This window comes from Oryctolagus cuniculus, chromosome 2 (assembly GCF_051225735.1).
Source record: "Oryctolagus cuniculus isolate XC-2025 breed Fujian yellow rabbit chromosome 2, ASM5122573v1, whole genome shotgun sequence".
NCBI lineage: Eukaryota > Metazoa > Chordata > Mammalia > Lagomorpha > Leporidae > Oryctolagus > Oryctolagus cuniculus.
In genome coordinates this window covers 196983402-197004970 of record NC_142868.1, presented here as the reverse complement: position 1 = coordinate 197004970, position 21569 = coordinate 196983402, and the positions used below count along the sequence as shown (strand labels likewise).

The window sequence follows — 21569 nt, the reverse complement described above, 5'->3', positions numbered from 1 at the left end:
GCCCCGTTTCCAGCCCAGTGCCCGGCACAGACGTCACTCAGTACTGCTGTGTGGGGGCCAGGGCCGTCCTGAGACGTCTGGCACTCGTGGTTGCTGTAGGGGGAACTGGCTCGTAGCAGGTTCTCCTTGAGCTCGTGTGGAATAAGAGCGCAGAGAACCCCGACGTTCCTCCTTTGGCTCTGTCCCCATCTGTTCCTCGATCAGGTACACGTCGGACGGACGGGTGCGTCCTGTGCACCGCGGGTGTGCTGGGCCCAGGACACCCTCCACGCCTGCAGCTTGGGGCCGGTTCCCGAGGACCCGCGGGGGACCGCTGAGGTCCCAACGCAGCCCCACCTACCTAGTGCCTAAAGAAACCGCCTCTTTTGTTCCATTTTTCCCTAAGCTCCTGGTGACTCCCTCTGACCCAACAAGTCGCAGCACCTCTGCTGGTTTTGTCACTGCCCCATTTTTGCCAGAGCCCCACCCTCGTGGGCCCCACCTCTGGGAAGCCCAGAGCCTGCGCGTTGCTTCCTTCCACGGCAGGGCAGTGTGGAGGCCCCTTGCACAACCGAGGCCTCCTGGAGGGCCCGTGCCCTGCCCAGGTTCGCTGCATGTGTCCCAGCCCTGTCAGCCACCGTGGCCCAAGCCTTGCTGGCCCCTGACACTGGGCAGTGGTGACAGGGGCAGTGGGCTGCTACTCAGAGGAGGAAGCGGCACAGAGCCCCATTCCAACTGGCGTGAGCACTGATGCTGGAGAGAGCGAGCTGAGCCCAAGGAGGCTCCTGTCCTTGGGAAGTTCAAGGCCGAGAGAGGGGAGCACCTTCAGGCTGTGCCCTAACTCTGATGGCAAGGATAGGGGTCACACAGGCTCCCACCATGGGACCAGGGACAAAGGCCTTAGAAACAGCTCGGAGAGAAAGGGCCTGGCTTCGACAGGGTTCTCCGGGGCTGGATAAGTCTGGGAGGGGTCAGGGCAGAAGGGGGCCTGTGGCGTGAAGACAGGCACCTGGCCACGTGCCCAGCCTGCCTTAGCAGGGCGGACGAGGGTCCCCGTGGGGAGCAGCGTTTGCGCCCCGGGCCGCCCTCTGCTGTGCTGGCCGTGCGGCGGCCACGGGCTGCCTGTCCTGCCATCCGCAGCAAAATCCTGCTGACGACAGGGCCCAGCGATTTTAGGAGACCGCTCAGCCACCATAAATGGGTACAAAACGTTCCACTATGACATTTCGTGCCCCATATCACTCAGGGCCTGAGCAGGCAGTTCAGTCCAGGGAGCTGAGCACGGGAACTAGATAACCGAGTATCTGACAGCTGCAGGAAGCCGCCACGTTCCAGAGGACCGGGCATAGAGTGAGAGAGCGAGAGCCCTGGGCGGCTGTGCAGCCACGCGGGGCTGCGACCACAGGGGGAGCCCCTGACTGACAGGAGGAAGCCGGAACCACTGAGGGGCGCTGCCAGTGTCAGGGAGGCTCCCAGAAGCTGGGGGGTGGGGGGAAGGGAGAGTGAGAGCACCCCAGCTTCCCCTTCCTCCCGTCCTCCAATGCCCCTCCCCAGCGGGAAGCCTGTGGCTCAGACAGCCCCCCATCAGGGGTCAGTCCCTGCCCACCCTGCCAGAGGAACAGCACATTTGCAGCCAGGCGGAGCCCGAGGGTGGACAGGCCAAGGCCAGGCCCAGCCCCTCCCTGAAGCCAGCCGGTCTTTCTACGCATCTGAAAGGCGCTTCCTAAGAAGAGTTATGGTAAATAGGGCACGGCACGTTGGCTTACGCATAAGGAAAGTCCACTATCTCATCTCACAAGACGTCGCAAGGAAAGAAGGCCCGTTTCATTTATTCAGAGCCTCAACGTCAGGAACCCGGATTCCTTTTATCTTTCGGCACTTCCCTGCAAGGGTGTTGGCCAGGGTGTCGGCCTCATGCTTCTAAGGTGGCTGCCCCTGCTCCAGGCATCACGTACAGATGAAGTGAAGACCTGTGGAAAGAGGGAAAGGACATCTCTTCCTCTGTGTCTCCCTTTTTTATCTGACAAACGCTTTTGCCCGTGTGGTGAGCTTCCTGCCCGTGGGAAGGAAAGTGTCCCATTCCTCGGGCATGAGTCCGTCCTCCGAGGTGGGTATCACCTGTGAGCCCCTCGGCCCCGGAAGCAGACACAGGCCTCCCGTGCAGGGCATGGCCGGTGGAAGATGCTGTCTGCCCTGGTTGAACTGTGTCTGTCCCCTCGCCTCCCGAACTCTACACTGAAGTCCCTCAGGGCAGGACCTTATCTGGAGACGGGTGGGCCCAGATCCACGATGACCGACTTGGACACAGACTCACCAACAGGGAGGGCTGACGCTGCCGCATGCCGAGGGTGTGCCTGCTGTGGCCGACAGCCCCTGACGCTGCCGCATGCCGAGGGTGTGCCTGCTGTGGCCGACAGCCCCCGGAAGCAGGAGCAGGGCCTCCCCACCGCCCAGGAAGGAGCCAGCCCTGCCCCACTGCCAGCCTCCAGAACTGGGAGACGCTCAATTCCTGTTGTTGCAGCAGCCAGAGCAAGCAGACAGACCGCCTGGACACGGGCCAGGCTGCGGGAGCAAGCAGACAGTCCGCCTGGACACGGGCCAGGCTGCGGGGCAGGAAGGAGGGAGAGGCGCGGCAGACAGGCGTGGGGTGGGCGGGGCGCTCCCCAGCGTTCCCATGGCTGTCCTGGAGAGATTGTGTCTGTGCAGCCGCAGTGTGTCTTGCTTCTGAGGCTGTGAGCTGCAGAGCTTGGCCCCGGCCCGGCTGCACTCACAGACAGACAGACCCCGGCTGCCCTTGCTTCTTCCCCATACCTGACAGAGGTCTCTGTGCAGCCTCCGGCCCCAGCCCAGGAGCCTCCTGGGAGCTGCTCACTCCCGTCTGTCCGCAGGTCCTTCTCTTGCTCTCAATGGCCCCCACCCCCACCCCCCGACTGGGGCTCTCGCTTGCTGGGGCGGGGCTGCAGCTCCCTCCTGCCCGCTTCTCCATGCTGCCTGCGCTGGTCTGCCTCGGGATTTGTAACTTTGTAAACGGCCTCAGAGTGCAGCGGATACCCTGCATACCTTCCTTAGGACATGTCTCCTCTTACCTGCTCATGGGGCCTCGCGGTGCTCCTTGGCTGGACAGACCTGCGATAGGCCAGGGCCTGCGGCAGGCTGGATGTCCCAGGCCGAGCACAGAGAGGGCACTGGGAGTGCAGGTCCCACTAGAGGAGTTGGATTTTACAGGCGAGATGACGACAGCAGTGCATCTGGTCCACCTCTCAAGCAGTATGGCAAAGGAGGTCTGAGACCACACTGGAAAGGGCCAGGCAGCGCTCCTTTGTCAGCCGGGACACTGGCCTTGGGTCCCTCGGTTCCCTTGTAGGACAGCGTGTGCCCACATCCTTATGGCAAGGTCGTTAGTTCCCTGAGGCTCAGTCTCTCGTCTGTAGAGGGGACAGTGTTGGAAGCCGCCTCAGAAGGTCATTGGCCATTGAGTGAGATAACTCGTGCACGGCACCAGGGTTGCACCTGCTGGATGTGCCGTCTGAAACACCGAATTTTGTGACAGCTTGTCCTTGCTAGAACAAAGGGATCATTCTTTGACATGTTCTTTAGATTTGAAAGAGAGAGAGAAAGATCTTCCATCTACTGGTTCACTCCCCAAATAGCCGCAAACAGCAAGGGCTGGGCCAGGCTGAAGCCAGGGGCCTGGAACTCCACCTGGGTGTCCTACACAGTGGCAGGGACCCAAGTACTTGAGCCATCTCCCACTGCTTTCCCAGGAGCATTAGCAGGAAGCTGGATCGGAAGCGGAGCAGCCAGGACGCGAACTGGCACTCACATGGGTTGCCGGCCTCCCAGGTGGTGGCTTAACCTTTTACGCCACAGCACCAGCCCCAAATAAACAATAATTTTAAAAGAAGAAATATAAAAAGCAAAGTACTGTAAGTCAAACACTTCAATGTATACACCAAAACTATGGATTTTGTGTGCGTATATTGAGCAAATCACGCAGTTAACACTTCACTGGGTACGTGTTCCGTGACAAAACTCCACATACAATCACAGAGCGGAAAGAATTCAAACTCTGTTTCCACGTTGCCCCACCCCTGTGAAGTTGTTCATTTCACATGTCACGAGAACTGAAGACACTCACTGTTCCTGGCCTCCGTGCAGGGCAGGAGGGCTCCGTCTGCCTGAGGCTTCCGGGCCTGGGCCAGTCCCCGGTGAACTCTGCAGGAGCCCTCGCCGCGAGCACGTGTAGCCACGTCGGGATGAATCAGGGCCCAGCTGTGGAAATGAGAGTTCTCTGCATTAATTTAGGGGCACAGCGCGTTTATGAAAGGGCAAGTAATGAAAATGTGAAGTCCACATGTGTGTTATTAAAACCCCATCACGGCCCGGCCAGCTGTCTAGAACAAAGGGCTGTTCTCAGGGCGAGGTGTTTATCAGTGCGTTATTTAGGGTGGATGGGCACAGCAGTAATAACAAGAGGGCAACATGTCCTCGCTTTTATTGTCATTTTCAAGTGATCTGCAGACAATGCAGGGCCTTCTTGCCCGCCCCTGGGGCAGAGGCGGCCCGTGTCCCACCCTTCCTGGCCCAGGGCCTGCCATTAGCAGCAGGCACGTTAGCTCCTGGCACAGCTGGCGGTGGGGTCTTGGGTAAGTGCTCCCGCCCCCTGAGTCTGGGAGCTGTTATTTCGCAGAGTTGTCGCTTGTAAGACTCTTAGCTGAACTCGCGCACCCAGCAAGGCCTTGAAGCTGGGTCGGGGTCGGGGCTCAACGATGGTGCATCTCCCCCGTCCTCACCCACCTGCATGGGGCCGCTTCCCCGACCCGGGATACCCGCGACTGAAATCTGCTCCAGTGAAGGGAGCCCCGCCGCCGCTCCCTGCTGCTGCTTCTCTGAGAGCCCGTCTCCTGGGCCCTGTCTGGTCTGTCCTGGTCTCTGCCTGGTCACCGATTGGCACAGTGCTTGGACAGCGCTGCGTTCTCTCCCCTGCACCGAGCTCTCGCGCGGCTCTGCAGGGTCCACGGGCTCCCAGTCTGCAGGGAGGCCTCAGGTTTGCTCTTGCATTCTGCATACTCCGTGCTGACTCAGGACCAACCCAGCGTCCGGGGGAACAGTTCAGTCCAGTGCGGTCAGCCCTGGGGCAGCACTTGGCAGTGCCCCTCTCACGCCCGGAGCGTCCTGGTCCCCTCCCTCTCACCCTGGTGGCCTCATCAGCCGCTCACCTGGTCCCTCAGCCTCCTTCTGGAACATCCCTGGCCAGGGCTGCCTTCCAACCCCTCCCCCCCCGTGGTTTGGGGGCTGCTACCAACCTCCTTTGCGACTGGTCTGAGCTGCTGGCCCCGGTGGAGTTCCTGTGTGCCCAACACAATGAGCAGTGAGCCCTCGAGGAGCCGTGAAGAGCGGGGAGAGATCTCTAGTGCGTTCTCTTAGGTCCTGGCTCCCTGCTGTGTAGCCAGGAAAGACTGACCTTCGTCCCATGTTTACTGAGCACAACCTGGCAACAAAGGATTAGAAGTACCAAGTTCTGGGCCAGGCATTGGCACTGAGGCTCCATGGACTGGGCTGCCTCCTGCAACATCAGCATTCCGAGTGAGTGCCGGTTGGAGACCCAGCTGCTCCACTTCCAATCCAGCTTCCTGCTGGTGCACGTGGGAAAGCAGCTGAGGATGGCCCGAGTGCTTGGGCTCCTGCACCCACGTGGGAGACCATCTGGGGAGTGAACCAGCAGATGGAAGATACCGCTCTCTCTCTCTAACTCTGCCTTTCAAATAAATACATAAGTCTTAAAAAAAAAAAAAAAAAAAAAAGCTCCACTTGGGACACGTGCATCCAATATCCCAGTGCCTGGGCTTGAGTTCTGCTCCAACCCCAATTCCAGCTTCCTGCCAAGGTACACCCTGGGGGGCCGAGAGGATGGCTCAGCTCCTTGGGTCCACGCCTCCCACATGGGAGACCAAGTTTGAGTTCATGGTTCCTGGCTTTGGCCAGGCTCAGCCCCTGTTGTTGCAGGCATTTGGGGATTGAGCTGGGAGATCTCTGTCTGTCTCTGTCTCTTTTTCTGTCTGCCTTTCAAATAGAGATATATACATTTTGAAATGCCAGGCCTTTTGATCAAGTCAGTGCACCTCAAGCATTCTGTCCTAAGATGTCCTCTTACAAGCATATGAGGTTTTTTTGCACAAAAATATATGAAAATGTCACTTGTAAAAATAAAAAATTGGAAACCCCTCAAATGTCCAACATGAATGGAATGATAATAAAATTATTTTGTAGTCACAGGATGAAATACTATTCAGCGTTTAAAATTTTTCTTAAAGATTTATTTTATTTATTTGAAAGGCAGAGTTACAGAGAGAGGGATAAGCAGAGAGAGAGAGAGAGAGAGAGAGAGAGGGCGCTTCCATCCGCTGGTTCACTCCCCACTTGGCTGCTATAGTCAGGATTGGGCCAGGCCAAAGCCAGGAGCCAGGAACTACGTTCAGGTCTCCCACGTGGGTGCAGGGACCCAAGCACGTGGGCCATCCTCTGCTGCTTTCCCAGGTGCATTAGCAGGGAGCTGGATCAGAAGTGGAGCAGCTGGGACTTGAACCAGAGCCCACGTGGGATACCAGCATCAAAGGCAGCAGCTTTACCCGCTACACCACAGCACCTGCCCCTCAGCCTATACAATTAAATTAATGATTGATTTCCAATGCTATGGAAACTGCTACCTTAGAAAGTGAAGACACAAATCTATAAAATTATGTATCCAGGATAATTTTATATAAAAGGTTTTCACTTCTTTATTGTGATCAGATATATATGCCATGAAATTTACCACTGGAGCCACTTTACACTCCATGGTGTTTAGAACCTTGAGGTGCTGCCCAGCCCTCCTTCTCGTCCACTCTAGAACATTTTCTTTTTTTTTTTTAATTTTTTTTATTATTTTTTTTGACAGGCAGAGTGGACAGTGAGAGAGAGAGACAGAGAAAAAGGTCTTCCTTTGCCATTGGTTCACCCTCCAATGGCCGCCGCGGCTGGCGCGCTGCGGCCGGCGCACCGCGCTGATCCGATGGCAGGAGCCAGGAGCCAGGTGCTTCTCCTGGTCTCCCATGGGGTGCAGGGCCCAAGCACTTGGGCCATCCTCCACTGCACTCCCTGGCCACAGCAGAGAGCTGGCCTGGAAGAGGGGCAACCGGGACAGAATCTGGCGCCCCGACCCGGACTAGAACCCGGGGTGCCGGCGCCACAAGCGGAGGATTAGCCTAGTGAGCCGCGGCGCCGGCCACTCTAGAACATTTTCATCCCGAACAGAGCTGTGTGGTTGTATATAAATGTGTAGAGATGTATTTCAATTATTTTATTATGAGTTATTTTAAACAATTTAATGATAACAAAATTAATTATTAATTTTAAAATAATTTTGTTATTTTTACTACATTTTTTACAGTTTTCTTTTTTTAAAAAAAGATTATTTATTTGAAAGGTAGGATGATAGGGAGAGCAAGAACTTACATCCACTGGTTCATTCTCCAAAGGGTTGCAACAGCCAGGACTGGGTCAGACTAAAGTCAGGAGCCAGGAACGCCATCCGAGTCTCTGGCTTAAGTGGCGGCGGGGGGGGGGGGGGGGGGGTACTTGAACCATCATCTGCGGCCTTCCCAGGCACAGCAGCAGGGAGCTAGGTTGAAAGCCGGGCAGCCGGGACTTGAACTGGTGCTCTGATGTGGGCCGGGGGCGTGGCCAGCGGCAGCTTGACCTCCTGTGCCCCTTTGCTCATTTTTTTAATGCCGCTCTGTATTTAACTTTCAGTCAACACGCATCCATGACTTTGTCACTTGCAGCGCACTTAAAACTTGCTCTCTGTGGGAGAGACACCATCTTGGCCGGCAAGGCAACCTTACGCGGCACCCGCCGCAGGCTCCGTTGTGATCCTGCGCCGGCTTGGCCACGGCTGGGCTCCGCGGCAGAGCGCAGAGGGCTGCGCCGGGACAGCCGTCAGCCTCCCCCCGGGGCTTGCTCCCCTTTCATGTGGTTGCTGCTTGAACTTCTATCTTTCTGTCTGGCTGGAGCCCGGGCTTCCGGAGTTGGCCTCTGATGTCTGCGGCTCCGCTTGCTGTGGGGCTGCGGGGTAGACGTCCCGGCCCCCTCTGTGGAAAGGAAGACCCTGGAGACCCAGTATCCATGACAGACGCAGAAGAAGGGGTGTGTTTTCCTTTTAAAATGACACGCGTGGTAGAAAATTCAGCGGATCCGTGTCCTCGTTTATTCAATGCACAACCGTTCTTTAAGCGGCCTCTGTTCCGACACTGGGACACTGGGCGCTGTAACCTGAGCTGAGCTTCCTGCTGAGTTTGGTCACCTGCAGATGACCACAGACGCTCCCCGTCTTGTGTTCCCTGTCCTGAGCAGCCTGCCGGGCTGGGCGCGCGCTGATAGATCGCAGAGAGGCGGCCATGTTCGCCTCCCTCCACCCTTTCCAAGAACACCTGTGCCTTCCACAGGCTGGGGATAAATCTACCCTGAGGCCCAAGGGATTGGGTGAGGGAGGGGAACATTCCTGACCCAAACCCGCCGGGTCAGATTCCTCCGCCACTGCTCTGGGTAAGGAGTCAGCCAGGCAGGCCTGTGTGCGGGCTACTCAGGACCACACAGCCCCTGTGGGCAGACGAGAGCATCCCCCACGGCCAAGAAAGCGGAGGGACGAGTTCGGGCGGAAGGGGCTCGCCAGGGTCCGTGTCCAGCCCGCTCAGGGCAGAACTGTCTGCCTCCGGTTCCATGCAGTTCTCCCAGCTCCTTAGAATGAACCCGCCTCGTGCAATCCAAGTCGGGTGGTTCCTGGAATCCAAAGGTGCAGGGGTTTGTTCCGGAAGAACAGGGTTTGAGTGACGGTCACCTCTTCAGCCTCTCCCCGGAACCCAGGACGCACGCCGAGCCTGCAGCGATCGCCGCGTCCCCGTGTGTGAGTGAGACCCTGCCCCGCAGCCCAAACGCCGGGCTGTGGCTAGGAAGCCGCCTGTGGCTCCTCTCCTCTCCGTTCCGTGGGCCTGCGTGGCTGGGGGAGAAGTGAGGGGCGTCAGCCCGCCGCAGGACCTCCCTCCATCCCACCGCCCCTTGACACCTGGTCACCCAGTCACGCGCTCGCGTGGTCGGGCCTTTCTGCGTGGCTCCCCGGGGCTGTCCTCGATCCTCTTCTCGTCCGCTCCTGCCCGCGGTGCCGGTGCCGTCGCTTCTGCAATGGCGGAGGGGTTCTGTGTCTCTGCTGTCCGCGTGGCAGCTCCGGCCCCAGGTGGCTCCTGAGCACGCAGAATGTGGCCAGAGTGACTAAGAAACCGAATTTTCAATGGTTCCCTTTTCTTTTAAAGATTTATTTATTTATGTGAAATTCAGTTATATATATAGAGAGAGGTCTTCCATCTGCTGGTTCATTCTCCAAATGGCTGCAATGGCTAGAGCTGGGCCTATCCAAAGCCAGGAGCCAGGAGCTTCCTCCAGGTCTCCCACGCGGTGCAGGGGCCCAAGCACTTGGGCATCTTCTGCTGCTCTCCCAGGTCATAAGCAGGGAAGCTGGATCGGAAGTGGAGCAGCCGGGACTGGAACCAGTTCCTATATGGGATAGGATACGGGATGCCGGCACTGCAGGTGGAAGCTTAACCTGCTATGCCACAGCGCTGACCCAAGAAACTGAACCTTTTTTTTTTTTTTTTTTTGACAGATAGAGACAGTGTGAGAGAGAGACAGGGAGAAAGGTCTTCCTTCCGTTGGTTCACCCCCAAATGGCCACTATGGCCAGTGCTGCGCTGATCTGAAGCCAGGAGCCAGGTGCTTCTCCTGGTCTCCCATGTGGGTGCAGGGCCCAAGCACCTGGGACATCCTCCACTGCACTCCTGGGCCACAGCAGAGAGCTGGGCTGGAAGAGGGGCAACCGGGACTAGAACCCGGCGCCCATATGGGATGCCGGCGCTGCAGGTGGAGGATTAACCAAGTGAGCCACAGCGCCAGCCCAGAAACTGAACCTTTTAATTGCTTCTTTTTTCTTTCATTTTGAAAAAGATTTATTTATTTGAAAGTCAGGTACAGAGAGAGGTAGAGAGGGAGAGGGAGAGCTCTTCCATCTGCTTGCTGGTTCCCTCCCCAATGTCTGCACTGGCCGGGGCTTGAACAGGCCAAAGCCAGGAGCCCAGGACTCCATCTGGGTCTCCCGTGTGGGTGCAGGGGCCAAGCACTTGGATTATCCTCTGCTGCTTCCCCAGGCACATTCGCAGGAAGCTGGATCAGAAGTGGAGCAGCCAGGACTTGAACAGGTACTCACATGGGATGCCGGCCTCAGGGGTGGCTTAACCCACTCCACCACAACGCTGGCCCCTAACGGTGTTTCGTTTTAATGAGTTTAACTTTACATCGCTGGCCACGCTGGTGGTTCCCATATTGAAGCCTCAGCTCTGGGTCCAAACTGTAACCGCTGACCCCGGAGGTGCGTAGCCGCACTCCCAAGCAGTCGTGGGCTTTGGAGACAGCACGAGCGCACTCCGGCTATGGCTTCCTTTCCCCTGGCCCTTCAGGAGCTGTGCACTCCGGACAGGACGCTCGTGGCAGAACCTGCGCTCGGCACTGCAGGGGCACGTGGGCCGCCTCCCAGGGTCCCGTGGACGGGAGCAGCTGTAACCAGTGAGGCGCCATTCATTGCCCGAGCTCAGAGCCACCCCATGACGCAACTCCAACTTCCCAGCCACGCTCTCCCGCTGCAGGACAAAGGTAGCTCTTTCTTCCCGTAAAACCCAACCCCTCCTTACCCTCCAGGGACTCGCTTCTGCCCCTTGGCTTGTGGAAGGCACACGTGCACCTTTCTGACCAGGCTGAGCTGCAGGTCTGAAGCGACGGGGAGGTGGTGGGACACGGACACACCCCCGTGAGGTCACCGTGGACAACTCCCGGTGACATCATGGGCTCACACAGGGCGGCCTGTGGCCCGCTGACCCGCAGGCGGAGACAGCTCCTCGTGGCTTGATTGCTCCCGTGCACTTCTGCTTAGAGAGTGGGGATTATCGGGCCGGATCCACACCCGGCAAAAGGGCAGCGGGCGTGCGCTCAGCCGTGCCAGGGGGCGGGCAGGGCGGCCTGCGGGGAGTCGGAAGACCTGGGGTCCACCCTGGCCCTGCACCAGCTGGTCAGGTGGCTCAGCCAGGTGTTTTGCTGTTCCAGACCCCACTGTTTCCTCTGTAGAACAGGGAGCTGGGGCCATGCACCAGATGTGTCCCAGGGCTCCTTGCAAAGCTTGCTCCAGACCTACACAGGAAGCGAAGGGGTGACAAGATTTCCCCAGGGAAGGGGTGGCCGAGCCAGGCAGAGCCCTCGCCCCCCGCTAGTGGGCAGAGCTGTGTTTTTGGCCTCTGCAAATGTCGGCCTCCTTAGCCGCCTTCCTGAGGAGTCCAGCAGCACCAGGCCAGCCGCCGGCCCGCGAGCCTGGCCAGAGGGAGCCTGTCTCCCCGTGGGGGCTTCGGCTGTGGGCGGGTGGCCCCGTTCTCCGTGGAGCAGTTGTGGGTCCTTGGACTAATCACGACGTCTCTGTGCCTCGGTTTCTCCATGTGTAAAATGGGCTAATAATGCCGCCCTCGAGGGTCCCGGCTTGCTTTGGGGCCTTCCTGTCTTTGAACTCATGTGGAATGGTAGTAACAACCCCAACCTCAGTGTTGAACAGAGCTGATATTCAGGGGCCAGGACCGTGCAGGTGTTCAAACAGTGAAATAAGTCCGCTCCCTGAGCCCTCCCCTGCTGCCCACCCGCTGTCTTGGGCCCCTCCCTCCCTCCCTAGCGCCCCCCTGCCCTGTCTCGGTGATCCGGTGACCAAGCTGCTCCCTGCTTTTGGGAGGCCTCTGGGCCTGGATCTCCGTCCTGGACAGTATCTGTGTGCGTCCAGCTGATGGTTGGTTGGTTGTTTTTTTAATCAGTCGACTTCTTTTTTAGGTGAGTTTTCGGTTTTCAGGAAAACTGAGCAGAAAAATCCAGAGTTCTCATGTACCACTGCCTGCTCGCCCCTGTGTCGCCTCCTGCCAGCGCCGATTGTTAGCGACTGGTGAGCCAACCTTGATGCGACCTCACAGCTGAGGGCCCGAGCTGCTGTCAGGCCTCTGCGGCCCACGCTGGCAGCCACCTTTGGCGTCACCCGTGGCGTCAGTACCGGCTCATGGCCATTGGGTGGCTATGGCACAGGTGAGCTCTGGCGGGTGTGTTGCCTGTTTAACCCCCACGTGCTTTAGTTTAAACCAGGGCTAGAAGACGTCTGCTTGACAAACCTGCTGCCCTGCCACGAGCCAGCTGGGGAGCCTCTTAAAATACGCCAGTGCCCAGGCTGCCCCCCAGATGGCTGCGCCAGGAGCTTGTTCTGCAGGCTGGTCCCCTGGGGGGCCCTAACTACTGGGCTCCGGAGCCCGGCTGGTGAAATCGGTCCACCTGCATCAGGAGGGCTTGGCAGGGATGCAGGTTCCCGGCCCCAGGATGGTGGGTGTTGGAGAGACTCCTGGGCTGGGCGGGGCGCGGTGTCACAGCTCCCATGAGGATGCGATGAGTGGCAACGTGGTCACTTCCCGCTGTTACAGGGCCTAAGGGGGTATCAAAGCAATCGTCCAACCCGCTGGCCATTGCCTTGGCAGGGCCGGACCAAAGGATTTTGCGGGCGTTCCGCGGCCCGTGGACCGCACGTTCCCCTCCCTTGCTCAGCTTTGTGCGGACACAGACAGGAGCTATACAGCACATGGGTGCTATAGTGTCATCGCTATAGTGTAAATCGGACACGTGCGCGCGTGTCACCTCGGTATCCCGCTGTGCGCGTGTCTACTGGAAGAAAGGCCATTTTCCCTTCTCACTTTCTGTATTCGCGAATTTTGACACTTTCAGCCAGGCGTTTGGCTTGCGTTGATTTCTGCCTGGCCCTCTGTGAGCTCACCACCACGTCTGCACCGGGGGAGGGCCCTGTCCCTAGAGGGCGGGGCGCTCAAACATTTGCACAGTCCAGTATTTGTTGGTTTTGCCACAAAGCAAGCAGCAATAAGCCTCGGAAGAACCTGGCCCCCGGGCCACCTGGCCGCCCGTCCTGTGTTTGCTCAGTTCCCTGGCATTTGCCTAGTCTGCTTTCCAGTTGACAAAACCATTTCATGGGCTAGAACGTCTTCGACCCCTGCAGCCGCTGAGTGGGCAAGAACCGTCTCACGCACAGGGACACCGCGCCTCGGGCGCCTGGCTGTGCTGGGGCAGCAGCGCCTTGAGTCCCTCTTGCTCTAGAGACGGGGACAAATGGGCTGCCTGGGCTCCAACACCCGAGAGCAGGCACGCGCGGTCGCCCGACGGATGGCTGCCAGGCTGAATACACAAGTCAAGGTGGAGAGAAGCTGCTGCGGTTCCTCACCCCATGTTCTGGAAAGTTCTTGCCAGGGCAGCAGCGGAAATGACCAGCGCTGAGGCATTTGCTGCCTTCGGATGACTCCTGACCGCTCTTTTCAGGACGTGTCGGCCAGCGGTCAGATCTGACTCGTCAAGTAAGAAAGGCACCTCCGGAAGTCAGCCAGCCAGGGGCCAGGAGAGGACAGGCCCCCAGCGGCCAGACTTGGATGGAGTTGGCCAAGGCCACACCTGGATACTCCAGCTCTTCAGGATGCAAGGGGCTGGCTCTGGCCAACCCAGCCCATGAGGCTGAGGGGGCCGCCGGTCAATGGGGTGGGGAGTTCAAAGACCAGAGTGGACTGGGCTGGCCACCCCGTGGACAAAGCCGGAGTCAGGAGTGAGAGCCCCAAGTCCCCTCTTCCTCCCGAAGAGGCCACGGTGGCATCCAATGCTGCTGTCCCTGGAGAGGCCGCCCTGGGCAAGGCTGGTGCACGGGCCTGTCCCCTCAGGTCCCTTCTGCTGTCGCCGTGCAGGGAGGGGCAGGACAGGGCCCACGGGCTTGTCTCACAGACTGTGACCAGCACTCGCGGTCTGAAAGGTGTAGGGCCAGGCCAGTTCCAGGGCAGATCCGCAGGCGGTGGTCAGCGCCTGCCGGCCCCAGTGCTGGGCACGCTCTTGCGGCTCCTCCAAACCCAGAAGCGTGGTGAGGAAGCACTCCCCTCTCTAGAGCCTGCTGCTGTGGCTGCCAGGCCCGGCTCCCCCAGCCCGGCCTCTCCACCGCCTCTCGGCACCTGCCGGCCTCGGTGCCCGGCTCATCTTGGTGGCCTCCTCGGGCAGCTGGGCCAGAGCTCCTGGGTGCAGGCTGGCCTTGGCCTGGCCGGGCCGCCCTGGCCTGCCTGGTGTGGCTGGAGCAGAGAAAGGTTTGCAAAGGCAAGGTCAGGCAGAGATTCAGTCCCGAGGGACCAAGACCTTGCGGGTGCCCTGCAGAGGAACCAAGGCCTGTCTCCCTGAAAGGAGGGGGCTGGAGGCGCAGGTGCAAGGGCTGGCACAGGGGGCGGGGGCGGTGTTTAAGCCTCGAAGGTTGCCATGCAGCCAACTTGTTTGTAAAAGAGAGCCCATAACACAGTGGTTTCTCTGATACTTGAAAGAACTGGGAGAAGCTGACGGTTCCAGCCATGGGCCTGCCCCTCACCCAGTGGCACCGGGGAGGTGACGTCTCCCGTCCCAAGGCACCGTCAGGTGTGGAGTAGCATCCCGGGAAGCCTGGGGCATGGGCAGTGTGCACCGCTCTGGGGCGGGGCCCGGGTCTCTGATCTGCGAGAGACAAGTGTGACACCCCAGTGCAGGGTGGCCCCTGCCAGTCCCCGAGCCCTGAGAGCTGTGGCAGCGGCCATGACCACTTGTGAGGGTGCCCATGACCTGGTAAGGGCAGCAGAGCATGAGAACTTGAGCTGAGATTTCGGCAAAGGCAGCTGGGAGAAGAACTGGACGGCCCAGGGCCAGCGACTGGGCACCTCCCACAGGACACGGGCACCGGCCTGGGCCGGAGCACAGGGCAGGCACCTATCACCCGCCGGGGCTGGGCTCTCCTGCCCCTACCTCCTGTGATCCATGTGACAGCGCCTTTACAATAAGGAAACTGAGGCAGGGGGAGGTTGGGGCTTGCCCAAGATTAACCACAGTGAGTTCAGAACCAGAACACAGATCCAGGCTTGCCCGACTCCCCAGTCCTGTCAGGAGCACCCTGCACCGTCGCTGTCTCGAGCCTGCGGTGGCAGAGAGAGCCTGGGGGGAGGGGTGCAGACAAGGGGGCCCTCCGCTGGGCGCCCTTTGCAAGGGGTCTCTTGGGAGGGCCCGCGCTGGCTGAGGTGTGCACAGCCCTGGGCCTCCCTGGGAGAGCGCCCTATTCATCCCTGCACCCGGTAAGAGAAGCCGTCGGCTCAGCCTGGCTCCCACTCGCCGCCACCGCCCCTGGGAATGCCAGCGTCCGAGCCATCGCCCCTCTTCCCACACAACCTGTCTCTGGGTGTGGGCAGGCTGAGTGACAGGAACGTCGGTTCTACTGCGTGACCTGGGCTGTGCCACTTGGCCTCCCAAGACTCAGTTTTCCCCCTCTGGAAAATGGGGTAGCAGCGGTCATGTGTGGAATTCTCAGTATTTATTTAGAGGAGATGCTGCACACCAGAAAGCCCGGCCCACGCTTCACTGAGTGTGAACATGTGGGCCTTGGGCGCTGCGGGGCGGGACGGTTGTGTGGCAGGAGCGCTCCGGCCTGGGAATCGAGTTTGCAGATTCCCTCCACGCACCTGGGCACGGGCCGGTCCCCAGGGCGAAGCATATGACTCAGCCTAACTAATCCCCGGGAGCTCCAACGTGCACTTAGCACGGGCGCTGGGACTGATGGAGGCCTCGCGTCCATCTCGCCCGGGGGGCCGAGGGGACCAGCGGGGCAGCCCCCGTGTGTGCGAGCGAGGCCTGAGACCACGCTCTGTGGTCTTGTTCAGACTTAGCTACTAACTGCTTTGGGGCCTTGGGCAAATTGCTTAACTTCTCAATGTCTCGCTCTCCTGATCCGTAAAATGGGGATAATAATACTTACCTACCTCACGGGGCTTGTTGCAAGAATTAATTAAAGTTTATGAAGCGCTTTGAGATTCCCGGATAAAAGGCTCTGCAGAAGTACAAAGTATTATTATCATAATCCAGCAGGCTATAAAAGACAATTTTGCAGGAAAAGGCAAAAAGTTAATTTCCATACAAGCAGAAACAAAGGCAGATATAGTCACAGAAAGTTTAAAAAAGGAGTCTAGAGGATAATTTATATAATTTTTAAAAATTATAACATGTTTTCTCCCCACCAATAATCAATGGAGCGCCTAATTACAGATCGCGGCTCAGGCCAGAAAGCCGCGGCAGCTCACTGTGGACAGGGGCTCGGGGCTCTCGGAGCTGTCTCTTGGAACCCATGACAAGGCCAGGCCTGGAGCTAGGGAGCCCCTGGTTCGGAGCAGGGCTTGGTGACTGCAGGTGTGCGATGCGGGCGCCAGGGCAGCTGAGGTGGGCCTGGGTCAGGTGTTTGAAGGAGAGAGGCACTACTGGTTCATGTTCAAACACCTGTCTCCCCAAGACAGCCGCCTGCCCCTTCCTAAGAGAGGCCAGCGGCCTCTGAGCTGGGCTGGGAGAGCCGGTTCCCTTCTTTCAGGAACGATAAACAGATGCTAGGGGATAGAGCTGCAGGAGGCCTCACCCTAGGGCAGCCATGGCCGAACAGGGTGGGTCTCTAACGGGGACAGGAGAGTGAGCCCCATTCTGCCCCATCAGCTCTGAGATTCGGGGTGAACACAAAAACCCAGGGAGCCCCCGAGACCCTGCGCGTGCAGAGCTCACACTGCAAAACGAAACAAAGCAAAACAGGCGATCTTTGTTTTGCTGTATTTGAAAATGCGTGGCTATTATTTGGACTTGTTTAAGAGGCAGGAAGAGAGACGCATGGGGCGGGATGACAGAGAGAGAGAGAGAAAGAGAAATGGAGAGATGGAATCTATTGGCTTACCTCCCAAATGCCCACAACTGCTGCAGTGGGCTGGGCCGGAGCTGGGAGCCAGACACTCCGCCTGGGTCTCCCATATGAGTGGCAGGGGCCTGCTTCAGCCATCACCTGCCGCCTCCCGGGTCTGCATCCACAGCAGGCTGGGATTGGGACTCGAACCCAGGCACTCGGGTTTGGGACGTGAGAGCTGAAAGAGCACCTCCTGCCAGGCTACACAGCCTCGTCCCGAAGTGAGCTCTATGATTCCTCTGTGTTAGAGGGGCAGAGAATTGGGCAAACTTGGGGTTGGCAAAATCATCACGTAATTGCACAACTTATCTGACAGCTTTTTAAAAAAGATTTATTTATTTATTTGAGAGAGAGGGACAGGAAGGGGGAGGGGGAGGGGGAGGGGGAGGGGGAGGTCTTCCATCTGCTGCTTCACTCCCCAATCAGCCGCAGCCACAGGGGCCAGGCCAGTTTGAAGCCAGGAGCCGGAGCTTCAATCTGGGTCTCCCACGTGGGTGACAGGGGTCCAAACACTTGCCCCTCCTCCGCTGCTTTTCCCAGATGCATCAGCAGGGAGCTGGATCAGAAGTGGAGCAGCAGGGACTCGAACTGGCGCCCCTTGGAGATGCCGGCGTCACAGGGGGCGGCTTTACCTGCTACGCCACAGCGCCAGCCCCTGTGTAAACTGCACTGCAGTCTGAAGATGACCCGAAGCGAGTGAGCAGCAAGAAGAGAGAAGGGTTGCTTTGTCTCGCTCACTGCAGGGTGCTGTGGGCCTGCGGGGAGGCGGGGGCCCTGCTCTTGGGGGTCTGACAGGGAGGAGGGGCAGGGGCGCACCTAGAGGCAGACGGGGAAGGGAGGTCCGTGGAGAGCAGACCCCCGCAGCAGGCCGTGAGGCCACGGCCCACCCAGCCGCTCCCGGGCTGCAGAGCTGAGGAATCCCCCAGCACCCTTCTCACGCCCCAGACCCTGGCTCAGAGCTCAGCTTCGCACCCGCCGGCGGGCGCCTCAGCAGTGTTTTGCTTTCTCTGTTTCCCTCGCTGGAAAATGGGCCCCCCCCCCTCCAGGGGGTCGTGAGGACTCAGAGGGTCGGAGTGTGGCCCCCTGCCCGGCTGTGCCAGCCCTTGCCCTGGGAGCACTGGCCATGCCCCCCCGGGGGCGGCTCCAGGCTGTGTGTTTCCTGTGTCTATGGAGGGAAATGTCAGGATCCCAGGGTCACCATGGGGCAGCAACGCCTCACTAAATCCTCTTTCCGTGAAAAGCAGGGAGGAGGATCAAATCGGGACAGAGTGGAACATACAATGAGGTCGTCACTGGGTATCCCACGTGTGCCGCCCAGGTACCCTCTGGAGGGTCTCAGAGCAGAAAGCAGGGGATCTGAGAACCCCTGGGCACAGGAGGGGCCCCAGACGCTCCGGTACCACTGGGCAGCTGACCGAGAGCCAGGGAGGGACAAACAGCCTGGACACCAGGCCAGGGACCCCGCACCCGCCCAGCAGGGGCGCCAGGAATGGGCCCCGTGCCCCACGCCCACCACCCTCTGCAGGGAGGGCCCCCAAAGAGGAGGCAGGGTGACGGGCACGCAGGAGAGGCAGGAAACCCAGGTTCCTCCGTCCTTGGCATTCGAGGAGCTGAAACCAGCAACCGACGGCAGGGGGAGGGGCTTCTGAGATGGCCTGACTACCGATGCGACAGCCCTGGGCTTTCCTAAGCCTGCACCAAAGCAGGAAATGCGCTGGCCCCGGGATGTGGAGGGTCGAAGGTCAAGGGCCCCCCTCGGCGAGTCCCCTGGCTAGGGTTCTGGTGGCTCGCCGAGCCTGGGAGGGCCGTGCAGAAGCTCAGTGACCGAGTGAATGGGATTTCCGGCTCAGGAGCTGCCTGGGAGGTGGGGGCCCCCCAGCACAGGGGGCAGGGCCCGGGGGCTCCCTGCTCTGGAGAGGGGCTGCTGGGATCTTCCCCACCCCTCTCCCCGCTCCCTGGAGGCTCTCTGCCATCCCCGGGCACAATCGGCCACCCAGGCCCCTGGCACGTGCCTCCGCCCGGCCTCCCGCCGCGTGGCGTGGTGTACCCGTGTCCTAAAGGAGCCACTTCGGGGAGAGCAGCGACTACGGTTTTGAGGGGAGCCACTCCTGTCCAGGTCTAGGCAACCTCCCCAGGACCACAGGAGGCTGCAGAAGAGACCCCAGTTCACAGAGCGAGACCCCAGGGCCCGGCTCGGTCAGGAGGCTCCCTCAGGGCTACACTGCGTGGCCATGGCTGCCCCTGGCTGCGCACTCACGGTCTCTCCCATTCCCCCTTCAGCGCCCTGAAGGCAGAGCCTTGAGAGCGCACTCCTCTGTGTGGGGAGGGGAGTGGGGGGAGGGATGCACCTGTGCACTGTGCACGCGACCTCAGGTTGCCCATGAAAGTGACTGCTGGACTTTTGGTCAGTTCAGTGTTGATTTATTGGAAAGAGAGGGAGAGAGAGAGAGAGAGAGAGAGAGAGAGAGCGAGCGAGCGCGAGCGCCCATCCACTGGTTCGTTGCCCAGGCTGGGCCAGGCTGAAGCCAGGAACTGCATCGGGGTCTCCCACATGGGTGGCGGGGGCCACAGTATTTGTGCCATCGCCCTCTGCCTCCCAAGTGCAATAGCCGGAAGCTGGGTTGGAAGCGGCACAGCCAGGACTTGACTGCGCACTCTGATTCGGGTGCTGGCATCGCAAGCAGCGGCTTAGCCTGCTGTGCCAGGGCGCCGCTCCCTCTTCAGTCATCTTTAGTTCCCATTCTCAGCGCCTGTGGCGGATGAGGTCCCCAGGGGACTCTGACACTTGGGCTGGGTGGGGGCTACAACCCTGCTGGCAGCCATTCGAAGACCTCTTGTCTCCGTGGGCCCAGAGACCCAGGTCCGGTGAGCAGGTGGCAAGAGAGGCTGAGACCTGGCCTGCGGCCTCACAGCCCACCCACGCCACGCATGGTGGAGGACACGAGATGGCCTGAGCCTCGGGGCTCCGGCCCGACACGGTGAAAAGGATGCAGGGAGCTTCGGAAACAGTGACACTCTCCTTGTTGTCTTACGGAAGACACCTCCAAGAAATATGGCGTCCTTCAACAAGCTTGCGAAATGTTGACATGCACCTAGTTTCTCACAAGTGTTTCCCATGGACTTTTCCAAAGCCGCTTGTCTGCATGCATTCCAGCCTCTTTTTTGCACCAAAAATCACATCTTTTAATGCCATTTTCCATGGGATTTTTTTTTTAAAGTCCCCTGGTACAAGGCACAGTCCTCCCTTGGTTCTGTGGGCGTTGGGTTCAGGACTGCCCAGGTCCCCGGGACTGCAGATGCCCAGGTCACTCACGTGCAATGCAGGCAGCACATCTGCCCAGATGCTTCAAGTCACGTCCGGATGGGATGACTTAAACGCCGGAGCACCCGTGGAAGACACAGTGCTGCCACCACCGTCCCGTGCACGCGCGCCCCAGGGAGGACGAGACAGGAAGGAGGCTCAGACCCCGCGTGGCGGCCGCCTTGGGGCAGGAGGGGACACTGCTGTCCTGAGTCTGATCACGTGTAAGCAGAGAGGAGGGTGAATGTGAGCTGGCTGAGAAACAGGGCTGTCAGAACCAAAGAGAAGCGAACCGAATGGCGACCCTGAGACGGGGACATCAACGGCCGCCTTCAGAACCAGCATCGGGCGCTGGCCTGGGGTCCCGGCTGCCCCACTTCTGATCCAGCTCCCGCCGGTGCGCCTGGGAAAGCAGTGGAAGATGGCCCAAGAGCTTGGGCCCCTGCATCCATGTGGGAGACTCAGAAGAAGCTCCTGGCTCCTGGCTTCGGTCTGGCCCTGCCCTGGGCGTTGTGGCCATTTGGGGAGTGAACAGGACTTCTCTTTCTCTCTCTGTAACTCTATCTTTCAAATAAATCTTAAAACAAGCAATGTCTTAGAACCCGAGGGGCCTCCGGGGGGACCCCAGGAAGTCAGCTGAGCACCCCAAGCCTCCCACTCCACCCCACCGCCATGGTCACTTCCGCAGTGTCGGGTGCTTTGGAGAGCACCTTCTGTCCCGGTCAACCACCCCCGGCCCCTGGGCCTTCACGGCTGTGGAAGCAGAGGGCGGCGTCCAACTCTCCGTGCACAGCTCTGCCCGTACCGAGAGGACGGCCGTGGGTGGTGGGGTGTGTGGGCAGAGCTGTCAGCTGCCGTCGTGGATTCCCCACCAGGCAGAGGTGCAGGTGTGTTTCCTGGTGGGGACCCGAGGGCTCTGGGACATGGAGAGGCTCGCCGGAGCCCCGGGAGTGCCCACACAGGCTCCTGACCTACGAGGACCAGGACTGCCGTTTGCGTCAGCTTTGGGTACCTGTGGGTGGGAGCCAGGCGCTCTGAGCTAGAGGGGGAAACCCTCCTTCGACCAAAAAGGCTTCCGATGGAGGCTGCAGCTCCCCAAGTGTGCTCGGAGCCACTAGAGAAGAGACGCCAGCCCAGTGCGTGCTTCCCGCCGGGGCGCTGGGCAAAGGCCAGACACACGCGTCTTTTGGTCGTGGTTAGCCGTGTGAGGGCCGGGGTGCATCCGTGAGCCTCCCAGGGCACAGGCAGCCCCCACGACACGGAACGACTGGGCCCTCCCCGCGCTGTCCCTGACCTGGATCCACCGGCACCTGCGCCCTGCGCGTTCTCAGAAACACCTGTTCCCAGAGGTTCCCAGATGAGCTACAGAGGAGC

General features: G+C 59.7%; 1 long non-coding RNA gene across 3 annotated transcripts; it reads left to right on the top strand.

Moving 5' to 3' along the window:
- The first annotated feature begins 7580 nt into the window (after positions 1-7580).
- LOC149128200 (uncharacterized) lies at positions 7581-16001 on the top strand. 3 transcript variants are annotated; one of them, XR_016230586.1, is made up of 5 exons: positions 7581-8562; positions 8743-8920; positions 10212-10262; positions 10521-10713; positions 11923-14384. It is a non-coding gene; the product is annotated as an uncharacterized LOC149128200 (long non-coding RNA). The 3 variants fall into 3 exon arrangements; XR_016230585.1 differs by having other exon boundaries at positions 7584-8920; positions 11923-16001; XR_016230587.1 differs by lacking the exon at positions 10212-10262 and having other exon boundaries at positions 7586-8920; positions 11923-16001.
- Positions 16002-21569: the final 5568 nt, after the last annotated feature.